We start from the raw sequence: 12,182 nt of genomic DNA on the forward strand, positions 1-12,182 counted from the left end.
AGCAGAGAATGACTTTACCAGGGCTCCCCTTTTTCTCCCAATCACAGTGCTTTTGGGATGGATGTTGAAGGAACTTATTAAAGGCTGTCTTGGTGTTTTTACTGCTTTTTGTGATTATGTCTGTCTGGGGGCAGAAACAGCAGCCCAGGCTTCCAAGAATGCTTTGAGAGTCACCATTTAATAGATCATATCCACTGCTGTCTGTTTAATGGGATGGCTGACACCTAGTCTCCACAACCTTTATCAGCCTTATCCAGTGGAGGGCAGGGGGCAGAAGCACCGACCTGCTAAAGGAGGCACACCCTGCACAACTGCAACTTACTCTAGGGCACCATGAGCGCCACCCTAGAGCCAGGTTTTGTGTGTGTGTGTGTAGGAGATGCCACTTTTACTGTGTCCTCTGCCCCTATCCCTAAGAGAGATGTGGGTATTGAAGTAATGCCACAGTAATCAGATGGACTTCTTGGCTCTTTTATTTTTGTATATTTATATAAAAAGCAAAGCAGTCAATCTATATATTTAAGTGACCCCAGATATTGGAAAAATATGCATATGTGTCAACTATTTTCACAGGATTTATATTACTGCAAAATGTGGAGTCTCATCTTAGTTCCTTAGTTTTAACTATTTTAAAATAAATATGGAAAACCACCCAAGAAGTGATTTTTTAAAATAATCCATAACACACACAAACGGGTTTTAGATGGCATAAGCATGGGCTACCACTTCAGCATTCGTCAGCAAACCAAGAACTAGGCCACAGAAAATGAAGTATTTCCCACAGATATTACAGGTTGGAGTTACAAGAAAGGAGATTCTGGCTAAACCTCAGGAAGAGCTGTTTGACGACCCTTGGGAGGTGGTGGACTCTCTTTCCTTGGAGGTTTTTAAGCAGAGGTTGGATGGCCGTCTGTCATGGATGATCTAGTTGAGATTCCTGCATTGAAGGGGTTGGACCACATGACCTTGAGGGTCCCTTCCAACTCTACCATTCCATGGCTATATGATTCCACATCAGCGGAATGTCTGCCACATATCGTGTTCACCAGGATGTGTGCATGTAAAAGCACAGAGAAGGAAACATTATTATGTGCAGAAGCCCTGCAAAGGTATTCCTCAATCATCTGGCCTTCCAGAAGAACTGTTCTGACCTTCATGACAGGAATACAATTTAAAGTGACCCCACATTTAAACCCTCCGCACATGTTGCTGCTTTCCCAACTAACTTGAAGGTTATGTGATTCTTTGCTACTGGTGGCGTCTGCCAAAAAGCTTTCAGGGAATTTCCTCACCATGTTACAGATTTTATGAGTCATATGAAAAACTGGGAAATGATTCAACCAGCTGCCTTGAGTTGACTTGAAGATTTTTACAACACCTTTGTGCCGCATGGGAGTCAGTCAGCAGAATGTGTTATTGTAACATCAGATGGTTGTGCTACAAGGATGCTGTTTGCTATAAAATGTTGTAAAACATTTGCAAACAGAGTCAATAAAGACACAGTGCAAAAAGCTACCATACCTTTTCTTTCTGGATTACTGGATGTAGATGGAAATTGAGAATAAGATGGGAATATTAACTGGATGATTGTAGCAGGTCTCAACCCTGAGCATGTCCAGTGTTGCCAAAATGTGTCCATAAGCAGTTGGTATTGGACTCACAACTTTTGCTCAACTAAATTTTGTGTGTGTGTCACATAACTCCTTTTCTGGATATTGAATCAAGATCCAAATGGAAAGCAAGACATTAAGGCTGTATGCACATCACTGTTTAATCTGGCCAGTGGCCCCGGTGTGTTCCCACCACTGGCACATGAAGACATGCACACATGACATTAGCCACAATCCATATCTATCGTGCAGTTTTTTTGAGAAATACTGGAAATGGATGCGCTTTTCCTCAAACCAGCTTCCGTCTGATTTGATGGTGCGACTGAACTTGGAGCACCGTGTGTAGCTCTGGTCACCTCACCATAAAAAGGGCCTTGTGGCATTGGACAAGATTCAGACCAGGGCAACCCAAATGACCAAGGGGATGGAGTACCTACACTGTGAGGAAAAGCTGCAGCATTTGACGCTTCTTAGTTTAGAGAGAAGGGGAGTCCTAGGCTATGTATATCCAAAACTTGTGGCCATCCAGTGAAGCAGAATGTTGGAAGATTCAGGACAGACAAAAGAAAGTATTTTTTCGCACCTCCCCAGGAGACAATGATGGCCACCAACTTGGATGACTTTAAAAGAAGATTAGAAAAACTCGTGAAGAATGAAGCTCTCAGTGGCTTTGAACCATGATGGTTATGTTCTGCCTCCAGGGTTGGAGGCAATAATGCTTCTGAATACCAGTTGCTGGAAACTGCAGGAGGGGAACGTGCTGTTGTGCTCAGGTGCTGCTTGCAGACTTCCCACGGGCATCGGGCTGGCTGCTGTGAGAACAGGATGATGGACAAGCTGGGGGATGAGCCTGATCCAACAAACTGTTCTGATGCTCTTAACCCACTAAATAGCAGTTCAGTAATGGCAGCAGCGGCAGCAGCAACAAATCTGTTCATCTAATCAGGTCTCACTTCCTCTCATTTGAATGATCAGGAAGAATGCATGGCACATACATAGTGCTACAAGACCTAAGAAAAGAAATACTGAATGCCAAAGGAGAATGTCACCTGGGAATTGATCTAGGTAAAAGAACAGCTCAAAAAGCAGTTTATTGGTCAGACAGGCATGCTTAAATTAACAGTTTTATACAGTAATATACCAGATGTCAAACCCAAAAAGAACTTATGCTGTCTCATGAGTTTCCAAAGAGATCCTGGCTGAAGCTAAGAATGGAGATGTGAATGTAAAGTGAAATATTATCTTGTTCTGGTTGATTACTATTCTATATGTTTTCAGGAAAGCATCACAAGTAAATCAGTAATCAAATTCTGCAAGTCCATGTTTACATGACACGGTGTACAAGATGAAATTGTGAATGGCAACCAGGACTGCTGGCAGGGGAGTATGGCGGGCACAGATACCACCACCACCACCATTATCGCCATCATTTATTTATACCCCGCCCATCTGCGTGGCTCCCAAGAGAATACTAAAAACACGATAAAAGATCAAACATTAAAAACTTCCCTAAACAAGGCTGCTGTTAGATAGTTGTTTCTTTCCTTGACATCTGATGGGAGGGTGTTCCACAGGGTGGACGCTACTACCAAGAAGACCCTCTGCCAGGTACCATAGGCAGCAGGGCCCCCCAGACTCTTGCTATTTTTTTTGTTTTTAAGTTAGTTAATCGCCCCCCCCCCCAGCTCAATATTTACAAAGCAAAATAGGCAGGCAATTAATTGCACTTGCGAAGAATGTAATGTCTCCTTACCTTTCCAGTACACAGAGAGAGTAGTCTTGTATACAATAGTTTAGGGCTTTCTCTCAGGTAAGTGGGTACAAAATTGCAGCCTAAGCCTTTTTATGACGAAGGGGCAGAGAAGACTTCAAGGTGAGAGGGACCAACCTGGGAATGAGCTCTATTGAATACAGTTGAGACTTATGCATCTGAACATACAATAATCAGGTTGAAGCCTTGGAGGTGTGCTGATTTGGGGCATGGGGGAGAGCAAAACATGCTCCTTTACAGAGATGCATCACTTTGGTTAACAGCCTGTTTGAAACATTTGAACTCTCTGTACCAAATTAGTCCAGCAAAGCTTATGAATCAGTATTTACCCCTTGTGAATTTCAGTGAAGCTGCCTTTGCTTTATACTTGCAACTCAGATTATATTTACCTGACATTTGCAGTCTTTTCTAACCAGTATATGAATGTAGGGATGTGTGTTTCTCTTGGGACAAAAGGAAATGGGAAGGATCAGTTCCTTTTATTCCACTTGACACAAGTTGAACCCAAAGGTATCTGCTATCCTTATTTTTTTTTTGGGGGGGGGGTGGTTGGCAGTGGAGGTTGGAATCTGGACTCAGTGTTTTCAGGCCACCTCCATCTTTTTCCACTATTGATTGCCTAGTAGAGTGGCTAAATACAGTGACTGTATTGACTGAAATGATAACTCTCCAGTCTTCACCTCTGACATAGTCTAGCGCAAGGTCCCATCTCAGCCTAAATGGCATTCCTGGAGGAATGCCTCTTTCCAGAATGCCTCCTTAGAGTCCTACCCTTGAGGAAGTGTGCTATGCTTGACCAAAGGAAAGCACTTTGCTGTGGTGGCACCTGACCATAGCCTCCCAAGAGAGACTCAAGTAGTGTGTGCTTCTTAAAAATAATCTCTATTAAAAATGTTATACAAAAATCTGCAGAAAACAGTGTTATCAAACAGGATCTGATTACAATATACATAGTCCATACATAATTCTAGATCACTGTTGAACAAATACAGACATGAAATAAAAGCAAAATAAATAAACCGCAGGTATGAGAATGTGGGAAGGTAGCAACTAAAACCATATATACCACAGATATAATGAGACAAGGTTACAAAACAAAGGCCCTATTATAGCAAGGGAGAGTGATCTCAGTATTCTAATGCCTTAGATCACTGCATCAACCATAGTCGTTCGTGGGCCAAGGGAAGTCCTGTCTCAGCTGGCATTGACATCACAATCTTTTAATAATTTCTTCTTTGCCTTGGTATTTTAAAGGGGCTACATTTTTAACTGTTGCCTTTCGTTTTTAGCCATTACCTTTTGGTCACTGTAGCTTACCATATGTTTGGGCATTTATAGTGGTTTATGTTTTGATTTGGGGGAAGATTTTATTATTTCGTATTACTGCATACCACCTTGGGATCCATTTGGATGAAGGGCAGTTCAGAAACTGCTAGAAATAAATAAATAAATAAATAAATAAATAAATAAATAATAAACAAATAAATAAATACCACTAACTCCCATGTGACTGGATAATGAAACTGTCTGCTGTACAAAACTGCCATTTTGCAGGTCAATCCTCACCCTCAAACACACATTATGAATTAAAACAGTTCAGAATTAGTTCACAAATATTGATACCAGATGTGACCATGACAACCCTCTTGCATGCCAGCCTACATAAACCATGACAAGAAAAAGGGATTGTGTACATATTTGCCATTGCTGTACTGAGGTCATTTTGAACCAAAGCACCTGCCCAATTATTCCATTCATCAGCTTGCAGGAAATTAAAAATTGCTTGCTAATGAAGATGGATGTTTACTATTCCGTTTGACAGAAAATAAGATTCTCCTACTGGACAGAAAAATGGGATTCAGATTGTATTTGTGTGTGTATTTTGAGAATCACCAAGCCTGATGCAATGTCTTCAAACTTACCCTGAACTCTGCTCTTGATATTTGAGCTGATTAGTTTTCCTAGGTGTTTGATGTTGACTGATGCATCTGCACCTGTGTGATAATAGTTTTCTGGATGAATATATATGTTGTTATCCAAGTGAAACGTGGGAAGACCCCCACATCACTAAAACTCTTCCCCCCTCCCTTCCCAACCGTCCTTTATTACCTCAGCATGAATCACTTTTCTAAAAGCTACTAGTATGTCCTAGATTTATCAAGGGATATGTGGATATTTTATCATGCCAGCTGTTTAAAGTCTCCTACAACTCAACAAAGTGATCTGTGTCCTTGCTTTTATCATTGCTCAATCTTCCCAGTGTTCTGTAGAACAAAGGAAGGGGCAGCTGTTATAAAACAAAAGCGGTTTGAAACAGCACCCAGGTTTGAACAACCATTTTAAGAATAGCTGTTTTAGACAAGGGTTTCATTGCACGGCGTGTTATTGCACCCCACCCCTGACTCCGAGGGGTGCAAGATTCCAGGGGTTCTGGGCGCTTGCCCAGGGTTCGCTTTTCTTGGAATGAGGGGCAGCAGGGACTGTGGTGTCTTTAGGATATAAGGTCTATTTACACATATAATATATATAACCTGAGCCTACGTTGGAGGGGCTTCCAGCATTAGCATCCCAAGAGGGATGCTACTTCTCTGATAGCCACAGCCTTGGATTCCAGCAGAAATCAGGCATGGCCTTCTACAGCTCTCTCTGCCTCCTACAGCTTCTACCAGCAAGTTGAGGGAAAGGGACTCACCTATTTTTCATCTGGTGCAAAGACACTTCCTTTGATACCTTTGGTCCATACTTAGAAGGCCATTACCTCTTAGAGGGCCGTTGTCTTGGCCCTCACAAAGCCTGCCAGTACATTACTCAAGCTTCTATGGGCAACTTTGGCCTGGGAGGAGTCATTCAAACCCCTCCAGGAGCACCTTTGCGGCATCCTTGCAGCCACACCAACCATCCCAAGGCCATCATTGGGGAAATTTCCACCAGGCTATTAAGGTTGGCCTCTGTTCTGCTCGCTCCATGTTGAGGCCTTTCTAGGTACACAGACTGTTCTTTTTAAAATTTTATTTATAGTTTTCATTTATATACATTTCAATAGCTTAAGAATAGTTGTAACATTTCAAACTTCAACTTCCTCCTCTTTCTGCGGTTCCTCAAATTTCTTTTTATCATTTCCTGAACATTCTAAATTAACTTATTCCTTTATTCATCTCTTTTGATTCTATATTCTTTTGAAACTGCAGGTTATTACAATAATCCTGACAATGTATTTATCTGTTTCCTATTTGTTTGTAAACAGTCAACAAACCATTTCCATTCTTTTGTAAAAAAATGTTATCTTGATTTTTTATTCTTCTGGTAAGTTTCGTCATTTCTGCATAGTCCACGAGTTTTTGTATTCATTCTTCTCTCATCGGGACTTTTTCTTCCGACTGTTCTGGCCCAGTTGTTCCACCAGCAGCTCCAGGGCTCCACCCCATTGGGCTCATCACCCTCAGCCATAACTCGTGGCCCTCCTGGTAATTCAGCCCAGCAGTGTCTCAATAGCGATATTCAATTACAACCCTGACAGGGATGATTTGGTGTGCAGCGTATGATGAATGCCATCTTTTGTCCTGAGGAACAAAGTAAACATGAGAAACAGCTAGGCATGCCTGGGGGGGCAAATACAGGGGACGCTTGGGTTGCGAACGTGATCTGTGCAGGATGCACGTTTGCAACCCGCAACGTCCACAACCCGCAGCGGCGCGTCTACGCACGCATGGGTTGCGATTCAGCGCTTCTGCACATGTGCAACTGCCAAAACCCGGAAGTAACCCATTCCAGTACTTCTGGGTTTCGGCGGTCCGTAGTCCGAAAAAACGCAACCTGAAGCGCCTGTAACCCGAGGTTCCTGCATACAGCATTCAGCCACAGACATGGTGGCCCTGAATGAGTGAGTGCCGAAATGCTTAGGTGCCAGATGTCAAGTAAGGGGTGAGGTTAAAAAGAAGAAGAAGAAGAAAGTAGGGGGAAGAGACCTTTAGATACAATTTTCATGCTGTATACATGCTCCATGTGTTTTTGGCTGGACTCTTGGCTGGACTCATTGTGTGAAAGCTGCAACATTTCTGACTCAAGAGATCAGGAAGTACTAAAACTCTTAAAGTATCACCTCTTCCAAGGGACTGTCCAGGGCACTTTTGTAGACGGAAAGAGCTTGGAACAGCACCTGTGCTTATTGATGGATCTATATCTAATGTGTCTGCTCATCTGTTTTTTCAATCCACCAACACAAAGAGTGATTTTGAAAGTGAGCAAAGGTCACACTGGAGAAATAATGTTTAGTGGTGGAAAAAGAAAATTCCATTTATGAATGAGTATTCTGCTTGTATTAATGGTATGAAGATATTGCTACAGTGGAAGCCACTAGATGATGCAAGAAGGCACACAACCATTTATTTACAGCGATAAGCATGTTTCTGTTGAAACAAACTTTGGGTGACAGCCAGTTTTTCCACGGTGAGAAAAGAGCAAGTCAACTTCCCTGTCTGTATCCCTTGTGGTCAGTTCAATGACACAAAGTGGTAGTGTCAGTTTTGCATTTTTTGGTACAGAAAGTATTGGTTTAAAGTGCAGAGATCTTTTCTATTCTAACTAATTCAAGAGGGTTCTGGAAGCTTCTCTGTGTGATACAAACTGGTGCAAGCAGGAAGTTTCTAGCTAACAAGCAAGCAAGCAAGCTTCTATTCTGCCTAGAAACAAGCAGAAGGATCCTGATGTTTTGGTTATTCCTTCAGAGAAGCTGAACAGATGGTTCTGTTATCTCTTTCTTTCAAGGTCATACTGATTATAAGAACAGGCCAGAAGGAACCTGAGTTTCACTGTTTGTCTCTCTTTCCTTCTGATGTGGTGTTCTGTACATATTGTGTTTAAGTGTTAAGTAAATTTAAGTCTGCTGCAACTGGATTTCTTGCTGACTGTGCCACTCCTGAAGATGTATGGAATTGTGACTGTTATGCTCATTTTGTCTTCAGTAGTAAACTCTGCTGGATGAAGCTAATTGCCTCTGGTCTATTTTTTGGGAATCCTGCAAAGTGTTTATGTGTTTACTCTGCTAACTATACATTGGGGTCTGCTCTGGATCAATATGGAGCAGAATCAATGACAGGAGAAACTAAAAGAAACCAAAACTGATCTATTCACCCATCCCTATCCACCATCCATCTGGTGGGCCGACTTCTCCAACTGTGGGAAGTGTCTCAATGATGGCACTAAGTCTGTACATAACATGCTGTTTTCCTGGAGTGGCATCCTATTTTCCCTTTCTTGGATGGCACCATCTTGGATACAAGCACCATTGTGGGAGGCACTTTCCCTGCAAGAAACTAGAGTGAAGTTGGAGAGATTAGAGTCCAGGAATGATGTTCAGTGATGGGCCAAGAGCCATTCTCATGTGACCTTTGCTCATGAGGACGCACCATTGTCTACATCTGATGGGTGTCAGGTGGCAAAGGGGACAGCAGTGACCGGGGGGGGGGGGAGGGGGTGGCGGCAAAGAATGACAGCCCGGTGGAAGAGCATGCAGAAGGCTCCAGCTGCAATCCCAGCCACCTCCTCCAAAAAAGTTCTCAGGTTTTAGGAATGGAAAATACTTGCCCCTGAGACCTTAGAGAGCCCCTGTCAGTCAGAGGAGATAGTGCAGGGCAAGGTGGACCAGTGACCTGATGCGGCACAAGGCAGTTTTATCTGTTCATGCAACACCTCTGTATGTCATCAACCCATGGCCAAAGGATGTAACCTCGTCCGACATGGATCAGAACAGAGATGCTTTCTGATCACTGTGAAAGTTTCCAGATCATGACTGCCCCATGGATTGAGCAATGGGAGAGAGCAGTTTGCTTTAGACCTACTCAGTCCATTTATTTTTCCTAGTGATCTGCATCGTGTTTACGTGTTACTGCATGTTTTGATGTAGCATGATTGTGGAATATTTGAGAATAATAAGGAAAGAGACACCACTGTTCAAACCGTGATAATCCATTATAATGTATTTAAAGCTAGTGAGTAGAAGATTCCCAGATTCCCTCACTTCCTTCCCTTTCTATTTATGGAAAAGGAAATGAGGTGCAGCCCCAATTAGGTCTCACTTCACCGTCCACACCCTTCCCATTCTCTGCAAAGCAGGTACGATGCCAAGATCATCATCGCAGGTATGCGTGCCAAGTATCTGCTGCAGCACAGATGATTACATCTTACAGATACGATTGTAAGTTGACAAGCACATTCCCCCTGGAGACAGGATAACTGAATATGCAAGCTAATGCGCTTATGATTCTTTCATGTGCTGAGCTGAAACAGATGTTCAGAGATCATCCTCTGGCACCGGGAAAGTGTCTGTGAAACCCTGGATGTGAGCTTTCTTGGCACATTCTTTTCAGATGGACTAGAGGGCTCTGTAAGCGATTAGTTGCTGTCAGTTTGCAAACACTTAATGACGTGTGCCCATGGCTTGCATACCAGGAAACTAATCAGGAAGCATAGACTGCTTCTTTGTGCTTAGGAGACAAGCATTTCCTTTTTATGGCCTAACTGGAATGTATTCCTCCTTGGACTTTGCAGGTTTTGCACTTTAGAAAGCCCATTAATAATAATTTGAACATCAATGCCACCTCAAGGAAAGTATTTTAAATGCATTGTGCAGTATGCTCAAGCACACTGGTTAGGGATGGGTGAAATCCACAGGGAGAATTTTCATTGGCAATTCTATTTTCCCCATGCCAAGCAACACATTTACATGGAAAAGACCCACTGGAAATTCAACATTCACTTGATTCTGCATATACTCCAGGTGCCTCCTGCTTTCCAAATTAAGCCCTAGTTCAGGGGTCTGAGTCAGCACCCATAGTACTAGGGTACTAGTTCCCCGATGGGGATGTCAGTGCCTCCCTCCTTGGCCATTGGATCAGTCATGCGAGAGGAGAGGAGTCAATAATCCTGAGCATGGATCATCTGGGGCGGGGGGGGGGGGCTGTGTCTCTGTCCTGCGGGTGCCTTTCTCTGCGTGGGCTGCATGAGTATTGTCTCAGTAGCCACACTGCCTCCCCCATCACATTGGTTTCTGAATGTATTCATTTATTCGTGAATTTATATCATTTTAAAATAGAATAAAGCTTTCTTATGTCATTCTACAGTAATATATAAGTTAAGGAAATTTATAACAATACATAAAACATCATAACTGAAAAAATGGGCAACAACAAAACAGGTAATAGACAGCAGTAGCTAGTGATACTACTGAAACAGCACTCACTCCAGTAAAATAGTAAAATCACAGTATAAACAAGGGTAAAACAACACCAAAACTATCAAGGCCTAAGTGTAATCCTGAAATTTCAGGCAAGCAACAGCAGAGAGTTTTCAAGAACATCTTAAAACTTACAGTGATGCAGCATTTCAAACGAAAATGGGGGAGGACCCTTGTACCTACAGGACTGCCTCTCCTGGTAGGCCCCATGGAGGACCTCAAGGTCCATAAATAACAACACTTTGGAGGTCCCGAGCCACAAGGTGGTTAGATTGGTCTCAACTAGGGCCAGGGCCTTTTCAGTACTGGCCCCGACTTGGTGGAACGCTCTGTCACAAGAGACCAGGGCCCTGAGGGACTTGACATCTTTCCGCAGGGCCTGCAAGACGGAGCTGTTCTGCCTGGCCTTCGGCTTAGACTCACTCTGACCCCTTATATGGGATTTGGTATATAAATTTTCCCTTGGCTTTTTTGCTGGCCCATGTAGGACCAGCATGGATAGCTGGCTCAGGTGAGTATCTGATGTTTCCTCCCTTTATGATCTTGATTTATGGGCTACTATTAAAATGAGGCTGCATTTTAAGCTGTACAGTGGTACTTCGGGTTAAGTACTTATTTTGTTCCAGAGGTCCGTTCTTAACCTGAAACTGTTCTTAACCTGAAGCACCACTTTAATTAATGGGGCCTCCCACTGCTGCTGCACCGCCACCACGCGATTTCTGTTCTCATCCTGAAGCAAAGTTCTTAACCCGAGGTAATATTTCTGGGTTAACAGAATCTGTAACCTGAAGCATATGTAACCTGCAGCGTATGTAACCTGAGGTACCACTGTATTTTAAGCCATATTTTAATTGTTTGTTTGTTTGTTTGTTGTTGTTGTTTCTATTATGTTTTATTGTAATTCATATTTGGTGTTAGCCGCCCTGAGCCCAGCCCTGGTCAGGGAGGGCGGGGTATAAAATTATTATTATTATTATTATTATTATTATTATTATTATTATTATTATATCTGTAGATATTGGGGGTGCCATCAATGGAGAGGGGTAGTGCAGGATGAGGGAATTGGAAAAGTACTTGTGCAGAAGCCCCCTCTCTCAATATCACTCGTTTGCTACTCTTACTATTTAATTAATTAATTTAGATCCTAGCTTTTTCTCCAAGGAACTCCAGGTGTTGTCCTTCCTTCCCCATTTATTCTCACAACGACCCTGTGAGGGCAGCTGGGCTGAGAGACAGGGACCGGCCCAAGGCTACCAAGTGAGCTCTGTGGCTGAGGGGAGTTTCAAACCAGGGCCTCCCATGTCCTGCTTCAGTTCTCAAACCATTGCCCCACTCTGGCTCTCACGGGTGACTCTTGCAGTTGTTGAACTTCGCTCCTGACTGTGCCAGTGTCTTTCATGTCTCTTTCTGAAAAGGACTTTCCAGAATGTCTTTCCACGTGGATCTCCAGGAGGTACATAGGGAAGGATGTCCCTGTCGGGCACAAGCATGGAAGCAAAATGGAAAGACTACCAGTTTCCAGTGTGAATCCAGCTGTTTTTGTTTAACACTGACACCTTTCTGCTCAGAA

General features: G+C 43.0%; 1 long non-coding RNA gene across 1 annotated transcript in view; it reads right to left on the reverse strand.

The window, feature by feature from the left end:
• Nucleotides 1-6,375: 6,375 nt before the first annotated feature.
• Nucleotides 6,376-12,182, reverse strand: part of LOC307212804 — a 110,152-nt gene continuing 104,345 nt past the window's right edge. Inside the window, exon 2 of the long non-coding RNA XR_013837233.1 lies at nucleotides 6,376-6,941. This is a non-coding gene — a long non-coding RNA (uncharacterized lncRNA). The remainder of the gene's footprint in view (nucleotides 6,942-12,182) is intronic.

This window comes from Podarcis cretensis, assembly GCF_951804945.1.
Source record: "Podarcis cretensis genome assembly, chromosome: 3".
Classification (NCBI taxonomy): domain Eukaryota; kingdom Metazoa; phylum Chordata; class Lepidosauria; order Squamata; family Lacertidae; genus Podarcis; species Podarcis cretensis.